The 12603-nt window shown below is 34.8% G+C and overlaps 1 protein-coding gene and 3 non-coding genes across 4 annotated transcripts in view; 3 read left to right on the forward strand and 1 right to left on the reverse strand.

The window, feature by feature from the left end:
- LOC134857265 (serine dehydratase-like) overlaps positions 1-12603 on the reverse strand; it is a 260322-nt gene that overhangs the window by 110879 nt on the left and 136840 nt on the right. The gene's annotated exons all lie outside the window — the stretch shown is intronic.
- On the forward strand, positions 639-710 carry Trnae-cuc (transfer RNA glutamic acid (anticodon CUC)). The gene has a single exon. It is a non-coding gene; the product is annotated as a tRNA-Glu (tRNA).
- Positions 1812-1883, forward strand: Trnae-cuc (transfer RNA glutamic acid (anticodon CUC)). Its single transcript has one exon. It is a non-coding gene; the product is annotated as a tRNA-Glu (tRNA).
- On the forward strand, positions 2675-2746 carry Trnae-cuc (transfer RNA glutamic acid (anticodon CUC)). Its single transcript has one exon. It is a non-coding gene; the product is annotated as a tRNA-Glu (tRNA).

Below are 12603 nucleotides of genomic sequence, written 5' to 3' on the forward strand. Positions count from 1 at the left end.
GAAAAATGTGCCAATTAGGCGCTCACATATTCGAATGAAATCACATTTAACCATGATATTGCAGTTGGTCTAGCGGTTAGGATTTGTGGCTTTACTAGCAAGACACGGGTTCGACTCCCAAAATGGGAAATCTGTAAAAAAAATTTAAATTCTTTTTCCTTTTAACTATTACGCTCAGTTAAGTTCTTTGAGAGTTCTTTGAAGTTGTACAGGATACAAAAACTTAAAATGTTGCAAAACTTCTGGGATCGATCAGAGCAGAAAACTTGTGCGTGTTTATCTTCAAATAGAAAAACGTGCCAATAATGCGCTCATTTTATTCGAAAAAAAATTCAGATAATATTATTATCGCAGTTGGTCTAGCGGTCAGGATTTGTGACTCTCGCCAACAAGGCCCGGGTTCGACTCCAGGATTGGAAAATCTATTAATTTTTGATTGATTTTTTTCTTCCTATTAACTATTACGCTCAATTGAGTTCTTTAAGTGTTCTTTGAAGTTGTATAGGCTACAAGAACTTAAATTGTTGAAAACTTCATGAATCGATCAGAGCAGAAAACTTGTGCGTGTTTATCTTCAAATAGAAAAACGTGCCATAAAGGCGCTCACTTTATTCTAAAACTTACAGATAAAATTGATATCCTAGTTGGTCTAGCGGTCAGGATTTGTGGCTCTCACCCACAAGGCCCGGGTTTGACTCCCGGATTGGAAAATCTATAAATTTTTGATTGATTTTTTTTTCTTTTAACTATTACGCTCAATTGACTTCTTTGAGAGTTCTTTGAAGTTGTATAGGTTACAAGAACTTAAAATGTTGAAAAACTTCATGAATCGATCAGAGCAGAAAACCTATGCGTGTTTATCTTCAAACAGAAAAACGTGCCAAATAGGCGCTCACTGTATTCGAAAAAAAAAATCATATTTAACGTTGATATTGCAGTTGGTCAAGCGGTTAGGATTTGTGGCTTTACTAGCAAGACACGGGTTTGACTCCCAAAATGGGAAATCTATAAAAAAAATGAAATTAATTTTTTTTCGTTTTAACTCTTACGCTCAATTGAGTTCTTTAAGTGTTCTTTGAAGTTGTATAGGCTACAAGAACTTAAATTGTTGAAAACTTCATGAATCGATCAGAGCAGAAAACTTGTGCGTGTTTATCTTCAAATAGAAAAAAGTACCATTAAAGCGCTCATTTTATTCGAAAAAAAATTACAGAAAACAGTATTATCCCAGTTGGTCTAGCGGTCCGGATATGTAGCTCTCAACCACAAGGCCCGGGTTCGACTCCAGCATTGGAAAATCTATTAATTTTTTAATTGATTTCTTCTTCCTATTAACTATTACGCTCAATTGACTTCTTCAAGAGTTCTTTCAAGTTGTGTAGGTTACAAGAACTTAAAATGTTGAAAAACTTCATGAATCGATCAGAGCAGAAAATTTGTGCCTGATTATCTTCAAACAGAAAAATGTGCCAATTAGGCGCTCACGTATTCGAAACAAAATTACATTCAACCTTGATATTGCAGTTGGTCTAGCGGTTAGGATTTGTGGCTTTACTAGCAAGACACGGGTTTGACTCCCAAAATGGGAAATCTATAAAAAAAATGAAATTAATTTTTTTTCGTTTTAACTCTTACGCTCTATTGAGTTCTTTAAGTGTTCTTTGAAGTTGTATAGGCTACAAGAACTTAAATTGTTGAAAACTTCATGAATCGATCAGAGCAGAAAACTTGTGCGTGTTTATCTTCAAATAGAAAAAAGTACCATTAAAGCGCTCATTTTATTCGAAAAAAAAATACAGATAACAGTATTATCCCAGTTGGTCTAGCGGTCAGGATTTGTAGCTCTCAACCACAAGGCACGGGTTCGACTCCCGGATTGGAAAATCTAGTAATTTTTTAATTGATTTTTTCTTCCTATTAACTATTACGCTCAATTGAGTTCTTCAAGAGTTCTTTCAAGTTGTATAGGTTACAAGAACTTAAAATGTTGAAAAACTTCATGAATCGATCAGAGCAGAAAATTTGTGCGTGATTATCTTCAAACAGAGAAATGTGCCAATTAGGCGCTCACGTATTCGAAACAAAATTACAATCAACCTTGTTTTTGCAGTTGGTCTAGCGGTTAGGATTTGTGGCTTTACTAGCAAGACACGGGTTCGACTCCCAAAATGGGAAATCTATAAAAAAAATGAAATTAATTTTTTTCCTTTTAACTCTTACGCTCAATTGAGTTCTTTGAGAATTCTCTCAAGTTGTATAGGATACAATTACTTAATATGTTGCAAAACTTCTTGGATCGATCAGAGCAGAAAACTTGTGCGTGTTTATCCTCAAATAATAAAAAGGTGCCATTAATGCGCTCTCAGGATTCGAAAAAAATACAGATAAAATTGATATCCCTGATGGTCTAGCGGTCAGGATTTGTGGCTCTCACCCACAAGGCCCGGGTTGGAAAATCTATTAATTTTTTGATTGATTTTCTCTTCCTATTAACTATTACGCTCAATTGAGTTCTTTAAGTGTTCTTTCAAGTTGTATAGGTTACAAGAACATAAAATGTTGAAAACTTCATGAATCGATCAGTGCAGAAAACTTGTGCGTGTTTATCTTCAAATAGAAAAAAGTACCATTAAAGCGCTCATTTTATTCAAAAAAAATACAGATAAAATTATTATCCCAGTTGGTCTAGCGGTCAGGATTTGTAGCTCTCACCCACAAGGCCCGGGTTCGACTCCCGGATTGGAAAATCTATTAATTTTTTAATTGATTTTTTCTTCATATCAACTATTAGGCTCAATTGAGTTCTTCAAGAGTTATTTCAAGTTGTATAGGTTACAAGAACTTAAAATGTTGAAAAACTTCATGAATCGATCATAGCAGAAAACTTGTGCGTGATTATCTTCAAACAGAAAAATGTGCCAATTAGGCGCTCACGTATTCGAAAAAAAAAACATTCAACCTTGTTATTGCAGTTGGTCTAGCGGTTAGGATTTGTGGCTTTACTAGCAAGACACGGGTTCGACTCCCAAAATAGGAAATCTATAAAAAAAATGAAATTAATTTTTTTTTCCTTTTAACTCTTACGCTCAATTGAGTTCTTTGAGAGTTCTCTCAAGTTGTATAGGATACAATTACTTAAAATGTTGCAAAACTTCTTGGATCAATCAGAGCAGAAAACTTGTGCGTGTTTATCTTCAAATAGAAAAAGGTGCCATTAATGCGGTCACAATATTCGAAAACAAAAAATACAGATAAAATTGCTATCCCAGTTAGTCTAGCGGTCAGGATTTGTGGATCTCACCCACAAGGCTCGGGTTCGTCTCGCGGACTAGGAAATCTATCAATTTTTCAATTGATTTTTTCTTCCTATTAACAATTACGCTCAATTGAGTTCTTTAAGAGTTCTTTCAAGTTGTATAGGTCACAAAAACTTAAAATGTTGAAAAACTTCACGAATCGATCAGAGCAGAAAACTTGTGCGTGTTTATCTTCAAACAGAAAAAATGTGTCAATTAGGCGCTCACGTATTGAAAAAAAAAACATTCAACCTTGTTATTGCAGTTGGTCTAGCGGTTAGGATTTGTGACTTTACTAGCAAGACACGGGTTCGACTCCCAAAATAGGAAATCTATAAAAAAAATGAAATTAATTTTTTTTCCTTTTAACTCTTACGCTCAATTGAGTTCTTTGAGAGTTCTCTCAAGTTGTATAGGATACAATTACTTAAAATGTTGCAAAACTTCTTGGATCAATCAGAGCAGAAAACTTGTGCGTGTTTATCTTCAAATAGAAAAAGGTGCCATTAATGCGGTCACAATATTCGAAAACAAAAAATACAGATAAAATTGCTATCCCAGTTAGTCTAGCGGTCAGGATTTGTGGATCTCACCCACAAGGCTCGGGTTCGTCTCGCGGACTAAGAAATCTATCAATTTTTCAATTGATTTTTTCTTCCTATTAACAATTACGCTCAATTGAGTTCTTTAAGAGTTCTTTCAAGTTGTATAGGTCACAAAAACTTAAAATGTTGAAAAACTTCACGAATCGATCAGAGCAGAAAACTTGTGCGTGTTTATCTTCAAACAGAAAAAATGTGTCAATTAGGCGCTCACGTATTGAAAAAAAAAACATTCAACCTTGTTATTGCAGTTGGTCTAGCGGTTAGGATTTGTGACTTTACTAGCAAGACACGGGTTCGACTCCCAAAATAGGAAATCTATAAAAAAAATGAAATTAATTTTTTTTCCTTTTAACTCTTACGCTCAATTGAGTTCTTTGAGAGTTCTCTCAAGTTGTATAGGATACAATTACTTAAAATGTTGCAAAACTTCTTGGATCAATCAGAGCAGAAAACTTGTGCGTGTTTATCTTCAAATAGAAAAAGGTGCCATTAATGCGGTCACAATATTCGAAAACAAAAAATACAGATAAAATTGCTATCCCAGTTAGTCTAGCGGTCAGGATTTGTGGATCTCACCCACAAGGCTCGGGTTCGTCTCGCGGACTAAGAAATCTATCAATTTTTCAATTGATTTTTTCTTCCTATTAACAATTACGCTCAATTGAGTTCTTTAAGAGTTCTTTCAAGTTGTATAGGTCACAAAAACTTAAAATGTTGAAAAACTTCACGAATCGATCAGAGCAGAAAACTTGTGCGTGTTTATCTTCAAACAGAAAAAATGTGTCAATTAGGCGCTCACGTATTGAAAAAAAAATCACATTTAACCTTGATATTGCAGTTGGACTAGCGGTTAGGATTTGTGGCTTTACTAACAAGACACGAGTTCGACTCCCGAAATGGGGAATCTATAAAAAAAATTAAAACTAATTTCTTTTTCCTATTAGATATTACGCTCAATTGAGTTCTTTGAGAGTTCTTTGAAGTTGTATAGGATACAAGAACTTAAAATGTTGCAAAACTTCTTGGATCGATCAGAGCAGAAAACTTGTGCGTGTTTATCTTCAAACAGAAAACGTGCCAATTAGGCGCTCACTGTATTCGAAAAAAAAATCACAATTAACCTTGATATTGCAATTGGTCTAGCGGTTAGGATTAGTGGCTTTCACCAACAAGACACGGGTTCGACTCCCGGAAATATGAAATCTATAAAAAAAAATTAAAATTAATTTCTTTTTCCTATTAACTATTACGCTCAATTGAGTTCTTTGAGAGTTCTTTGAAGTTGTATAGGATACAAGAACTTAAAATGTTGCAAAACTTCTTGGATCGATCAGAGCAGAAAATTTGTGCCTGTTTATCTTCAAACAGAAAAACGTGCCAATTAGGCGCTCACTGTATTCGAAAAAAATATCACAATTAATCTTGATATTGCAGTTGGTCTAGCGGTCAGGAGTTGAGGCTTTCACCCACAATGTCCCGGCTCGACTCCCGGACTGGGAAATTTTTTTCTTTTAGCTCAATTTTCAAAAAAAAACTGAAATGATTTCTCAATAAGTATTTCGCTCAAATGTGTTCTTTGAAGTTGTATAGGATACAAGAACTTAAAAAGTTGAGATATTTCATGGATCGACTATAGTAGAAAACTTGTGCGCCTTTGCCTTCGAAAAAAAAAACGTGCCAATTGAGCGTTCACTTTAATGGGACAAAATTACACCTAACCTTCATCTCCCAGTTGGTCTAGCAGTTAGGATTTGTGGATTACACCCACAAGACCGGGTTAGACTCCTGGAATGGGAAACCTATGAAAAAATTAAAATTGATTTCTTTTTCCCAATAACTATTACGCTCAATTGAGTTCTTTGAGAGTTCTTTGAAGTTGTGTAGGATACAAGAATTTAAAAAGTGGCAAAACTTCTTGGATCGATCAGAGCAGAAAACCTGTGCGTGTTTATCTTCAAATAGAAAAACGAGCCGTTAAGGCGCTCACTTTATTCTAAAAAAAAATACAGATAATATTAATAGCCCAGTTGGTCTAGCGGTCAGGATTTGTGGCTCTAACTCAAAAGGACCGGTTTCGACTCCTGGACTGGGAAATCTGTTAACTTTTAATTGATTTTTTCTTCCTATTAATTATTACGCTCAATTGAGTTCTTTAAGAGTTCTTTGAAGTTGTATAGGTTACAAGAACTTAAAATGTTGCAAAACTTCTTGGATCGATCAGAGCAGAAAACTTGTGCGTGTTTATCTTCAAACAGAAAAACGTGCCAATTAGGCGCTCACTGTATTCGAAAAATAAATCACAATTAACCTTGATATTGCAATTGGTCTAGCGGTTAGGATTAGTGGCTTTCACCAAAAAGACACGGGTTCGACTCCCGAAATATGAAATCTATAAAAAAAATTTAAAATTATTTTCTTTTTCCTATTAACTATTAGGCTCAATTGAGTTCTTTGAGAGTTCTTTGAAGTTGTATAGGATACAAGAACTTAAGATGTTGCAAAACTTCTTGGATCGATCAGAGCAGAAAACTTGTTGCTGTTTATCTTCAAACAGAAAAATGTGCCAATTAGGCGCTCATGTTTTCGAAAAAAAAAACACAATTAACCTTGATATTGCAGTTGGTCTAGCGGTCAGGAGTTGAGGCTCACACCCACAATGTCCCGGTTCGACTCCCGGACTGGGAAATTTTTTTCTTTTAGCTCAATTTTCAAAAAAAAACTGAAATAATTTCTCAATAAGTATTTCGCTCAAATGTGTTCTTTGAAGCTGTATAGGATACAAGAACTTAAAATGTTGCAAAAGTTCTTGGATCGATCAGAGCATAAGACTTGTCTGTGTTTATCTTCAAATAGAAAAACTTGCTATTAAGGCGCTCATTTTATTTGAAAAAAAATACGGATAACATTGATATCCCAGTTGTTCTAGCGGTCAGGATTTGTAGCTCTCACCCACGAGGACCAGGTTCGACTCCCGCATTGGGAAATCTACTAAATTTTTAGTTGATTTTTTCTTCCTATGAACTTTTACGCTCAATTGAGTTCTTTAGGAGTTCTTTGAAGTTGTATGGGTTACAAGAATTTGAAATGTTGCGAAACTTCTTGGATCGATCAAAGCAGAAAACTTGTGCGTGTTTATCCTCAAATAGAAAAAGGTGCCATTAATGCGCTCACAATATTCGAAAAAATACAGATAAAATTGTTATCACAGTTGGTCTAGCGGTCAGGATTTGCGGCTCCCACCCACAAGGCCCGGGTTCGACTCCCGGATTGGAAAATCTATTAATTTTTTGATTGATTTTTTCTTCCTAATAACTATTACGCTCCATTGAGTTATTTAAGTGTTCTTAGAAGTTGTATAGGCTACAAGAACTTAAAATGTTGAAAAACTTCACGAATCGATCAGAGCAGAAAACTTGTGCGTGTTTATCTTGAAACAGAAAAAATGTGTCAATTAGGCGCTCACGTATTGAAAAAAAATCACATTTAACCTTGATATTGCAGTTGGACTAGCGGTTAGGATTTGTGGCTTTACTAACAAGACACGGGTTCGACTCCCAAAATGGGACATCTATAAACAAAATTTAAATTAATTTCTTTTTCCTTTTAACTATTACGCTCAGTTAAGTTCTTTGAGAGTTCTTTGAAGTTGTACAGGATACAAGAACTTAAAATGTTGCAAAACTTCATGAATCGATCAGAGCAGAAAACTTGTGCGTTTTTATCTTCAAATAGAAAAAAGTACCATTAAAGCGCTCATTTATTCAAAAAAAATGCAAATAAAATTATTATCCCAGTTGGTCTAGCGGTCAGGATTTGTAGCTCTCACCCACAAGCCCCGGGTTCGTCTCGCGGAATGGGAAATCTATCAATTTTCAATTGATTTTTTCTTCCTATTAACAATTACGCTCAATTGAGTTCTTTAAGAGTTCTTTTAAGTTGTATAGGTTACAAGAACTTAAAATGTTGAAAAACTTCACGAACCGATCAGAGCAGAAAACTTGTGCGTGTTTATCTTCAAACAGAAAAAATGTGTCAATTAGGCGCTCACGTATTGAAAAAAAATCACATTTAACCTTGATATTGCAGCTGAACTAGCGGTTAGGATTAGTGATTTTACTAACAAGACACGAGTTCGACTCCCGAAATGGGGAATCTATAAAAAAAAATTAAAACTAATTTCTTTTTCCTATTAGATATTACGCTCAATTGAGTTCTTTGAGATTTCTTTGAAGTTGTATAGGATACAAGAACTTAAAATGTTGCAAAACTTCTTGGATCGATCAGAGCAGAAAACTTAAGCGTGTTTATCTTCAAACAGAAAAACGTGCCAATTAGGCGCTCACTGTATTCGAAAAAAAATCACAATTAACCTTGAAATTGCAATTGGTCTAGCGGTTAGGATTAGTGGCTTTCACCAAAAAGACACGGGTTCGACTCCCGGAAATATGAAATCTATAAAAAAAAATTTAAAATTATTTTCTTTTTCTTATTAACTATTAGGCTCAATTGAGTTCTTTGAGAGTTCTTTGAAGTTGTATAGGATACAAGAACTTAAGATGTTGCAAAACTTCTTGGATCGATCAGAGCAGAAAACTTGTTGCTGTTTATCTTCAAACAGAAAAACGTGCCAATTAGGCGCTCACTGTTTTCGAAAAAAAAATCACAATTAACCTTGATATTGCAGTTGGTCTAGCGGCCAGGAGTTGAGGCTCTCACCCACAATGTCCCGGTTCGACTCCCGGACTGGGAAATTTTTTTCTTTTAGCTCAATTTTCAAAAAAAAACTGAAATAATTTTTCAATAAGTATTTCGCTCAAATGTGTTCTTTGAAGCTGTATAGGATACAAGAACTTAAAATGTTGCAAAAGTTCTTGGATCGATCAGAGCATAAGACTTGTGTGTGTTTATCTTCAAATAGAAAAACTTGCCATTAAGGCGCTCATTTTATTCGAAAAAAAAAATACGGATAACATTGATATCCCAGTTGTTCTAGCGGTCAGGATTTGTAGCTCTCACCCACGAGGACCAGGTTCGACTCCCGCATTGGGAAATCTACTAAATTTTTAATTGATTTTTTCTTCCTATGAACTTTTACGCTCAATTGAGTTCTTTAGGAGTTCTTTGAAGTTGTATGGGTTACAAGAATTTGAAATGTTGCGAAACTTCTTGGATCGATCAGAGCAGAAAACTTGTGCGTGTTTATCCTCAAATAGAAAAAAGTGCCATTAATGCGCTCACAAAATTCGAAAAAATACAGATAAAATTGTTATCACAGTTGGTCTAGCGGTCAGGATTTGCGGCTCTCAGCCACAAGGCCTGGGTTCGACTCCCGGATTGGAAAATCTATTAATTTTTGATTGATTTTTTCTTCCTATTAACTATTACGCTCAATTGAGTTATTTAAGTGTTCTTAGAAGTTGCATAGGTTACAAGAACTTAAAATGTTGAAAAACTTCACGAATCGATCAGAGCAGAAAACTTGTGCGTGTTTATCTTCAAACAGAAAAATGTGTCAATTAGGCGCTCACATATTCGAATGAAATCACATTTAACCATGATATTGCAGTTGGTCTAGCGGTTAGGATTTGTGGCTTTACTAGCAAGACACGGGTTCGACTCCCAAAATGGGAAATCTGTAAAAAAAAATATAAATTAATTTCTTTTTCCTTTTAACTATTACGCTCAGTTAAGTTCTTTGAGAGTTCTTTGAAGTTGTACAGGATACAAAAACTTAAAATGTTGCAAAACTTCTGGGATCGATCAGAGCAGAAAACTTGTGCGTGTTTATCTTCAAATAGAAAAACGTGCCAATAATGCGCTCATTTTATTCGAAAAAAAATTCAGATAATATTATTATCGCAGTTGGTCTAGCGGTCAGGATTTGTGACTCTCGCCATCAAGGCCCGGGTTCGACTCCAGGATTGGAAAATCTATTAATTTTTGATTGATTTTTTTTCTTCCTATTAACTATTACGCTCAATTGAGTTCTTTAAGTGTTCTTTGAAGTTGTATAGGCTACAAGAACTTAAATTGTTGAAAACTTCATGAATCGATCAGAGCAGAAAACTTGTGCGTGTTTATCTTCAAATAGAAAAAAGTACCATTAAAGCGCTCATTTTATTCGAAAAAGAAATACAAATAAAATTATTATCCCATTTGGTCTAGCGGTCAGGATTTGTAGCTCTCAGCCACAAGCCCCGGGTTCGACTCCCGGATTTGAAAAACTATAAATTTTTTAATTGATTTTTTCTTCCTATTAACTATTACGCTCAATTGAGTTCTTCAAGAGTTCTTTCAAGTTGTATAGGTTACAAGAACTTAAAATGTTGAAAAACTTCTGAATCGATCAGAGCAGAAAACTTGTGCGTGATTATCTTCAAACAGAAAAATGTTCCAATTAGGCGCTCACGTATTCGAAAAAAAAATACATTCAACCTTGATATTGCAGTTGGTCTAGCGGTCAGGATTTGTGGCTTTACTAGCAAGACACGGGTTCGACTCCCAAAATGGGAAATCTATAAAAAAAATGAAATTAATTTTTTTTCCTTTTAACTCTTACGCTCAATTGAATTCTTTGAGAGTTCTCTCAAGTTGTATAGGATACAATTACTTAAAATGTTGCAAAACTTCTTGGATCGATCAGAGCAGAAAACTTGTGCGTGTTTATCTTCAAATAGAAAAAGATGCCATTAATGCGCTCACAATATTCGAAAAAAAATACAGATAAAATGGATATCCCAGTTGGTCTAGCGGTCAGGATTTGTGGCTCTCACCCAAAAGGCTCGGGTTCGTCTAGCGGACTGGGGAATCTGTCAATTTTTCAATTGATTTTTTTTTCCTATTAACAATTACGCTCAATTGAGTTCTTTAAGAGTTCTTTTAAGTTGTATAGGTTACAAGAACTTAAAATGTTGAAAAACTTCACGAATCGATCAGAGCAGAAAACTTGTGCGTGTTTATCTTCAAATAGAAAAACGTCCCAATTAGGCGCTCACTGTATTCGAAAAAAAATACAGATAACAGTAATATCCCAGTTGGTCTAGCGGTCAGGATTTGTGACTCTCAACCACAAGGCCCGAGTTCGACTCCCGGACTGGTAAATCTAGTAATTTTTTAATTGATTTTTTCTTCCTATTAACTATTACGCTCAATTGAGTTCTTCAAGAGTTCTTTCAAGTTGTATAGGTTACAAGAACTTAAAATGTTGAAAAACTTCATGAATCTATCAGAGCAGAAAACTTGTGCGTGTTTATCTTCAAATAGAAAAAGGTGCCATTAATGCGCTCACAATATTCGAAAAAAAATACAGATAAAATGGATATCCCAGTTGGTCTAGCGGTCAGGATTTGTGGCTCTCACCCACAAGGTTTGGGTTCCACTCCCGGACAGGGAAATCTATAAATTTTTTAATTGATTTTTTCTTCCTATTAACTATTACGCTCAATTGAGTTCTTTAAGAGTTCTTTTAAGTTGTATAGGTTACAAGAACTTAAAATGTTGAAAAACTTCACGAATCGATCAGAGCAGAAAACTTGTGCGTGTTTAACTTCAAACAGAAAAAATGTGTCAATTAGGCGCTCACGTATTGAAAAAAAAATCACATTTAACCTTGATATTGCAGTTGAACTAGCGGTTAGGATTAGTGATTTTACTAACAAGACACGAGTTCGACTCCCGAAATGGGGAATCTATAAAAAAAAATTAAAACTAATTTCTTTTTCCTATTAGATATTACGCTCAATTGAGTTCTTTGAGATTTCTTTGAAGTTGTATAGGATACAAGAACTTGAAATGTTGCAAAACTTCTTGGATCAATCAGAGCATAAGACTTATGTGTGTTTATCTTCAAACAGAAAAACGTGCCAATTAGGCGCTCACTGTATTCGAAAAAAAAATCACAATTAACCTTGATATTGCAATTGCTCTAGCAGTTAGGATTAGTGGCTTTCACCAACAAGACACTGGTTCGACTCCCGGAAATATGAAATCCATAAAAAAAAATTTAAAATTTTTTTCTTTTTCCTATTAACTATTACGCTCAATTGAGTTCTTTGAGAGTTCTTTGAAGTTGTATAGGATACAAGAACTTAAAATGTTGCAAAACTTCTTGGATCGATCAGAGCAGAAAACTTGTTGCTGTTTATCTTCAAACAGAAAAACGTGCTAATTAGGCGCCCACTGTTTTCGAAAAAAAAATCACAATTAACCTTGATATTGCAGTTGGTCTAGCGGTCAGGAGTCAGGAGTTGAGGCTCTCACCCACAATGTCCCGGTTCGACTCCCGGACTGGGAAAATTTTTTCTTTTAGCTCATTTTTCAAATAAAAACTGATATAATTTCTTAATAAGTATTTCGCTCAAATGTGTTCTTTGAAGCTGTATAGGATACAAGAACTTAAAATGTTGAGATATTTCATGGATCGACCATAGTAGAAAACTTGTGCGCCTTTGCCTTCGAAAAAAAAACGTGCCAATTAGGCGTTCACTTTAATGGGACAAAATTACACCTAACCTTCATCTCCCAGTTGGTCTAGCAGTTAGGATTTGTGGATTACACCCACAAGACCCGGGTTAGACTCCTGGAATGGAAAATCTATGAAAAAAATAAAATTGATTTCTTTTTCCCAATAACTATTACGCTCAATTGAGTTCTTTGAGAGTTCTTTGAAGTTGTATAGGATACAAGAATTTTAAAAGTTGCAA

This window comes from Symsagittifera roscoffensis, chromosome 1, assembly GCF_963678635.1.
Source record: "Symsagittifera roscoffensis chromosome 1, txSymRosc1.1, whole genome shotgun sequence".
NCBI lineage: Eukaryota > Metazoa > Xenacoelomorpha > Acoela > Convolutidae > Symsagittifera > Symsagittifera roscoffensis.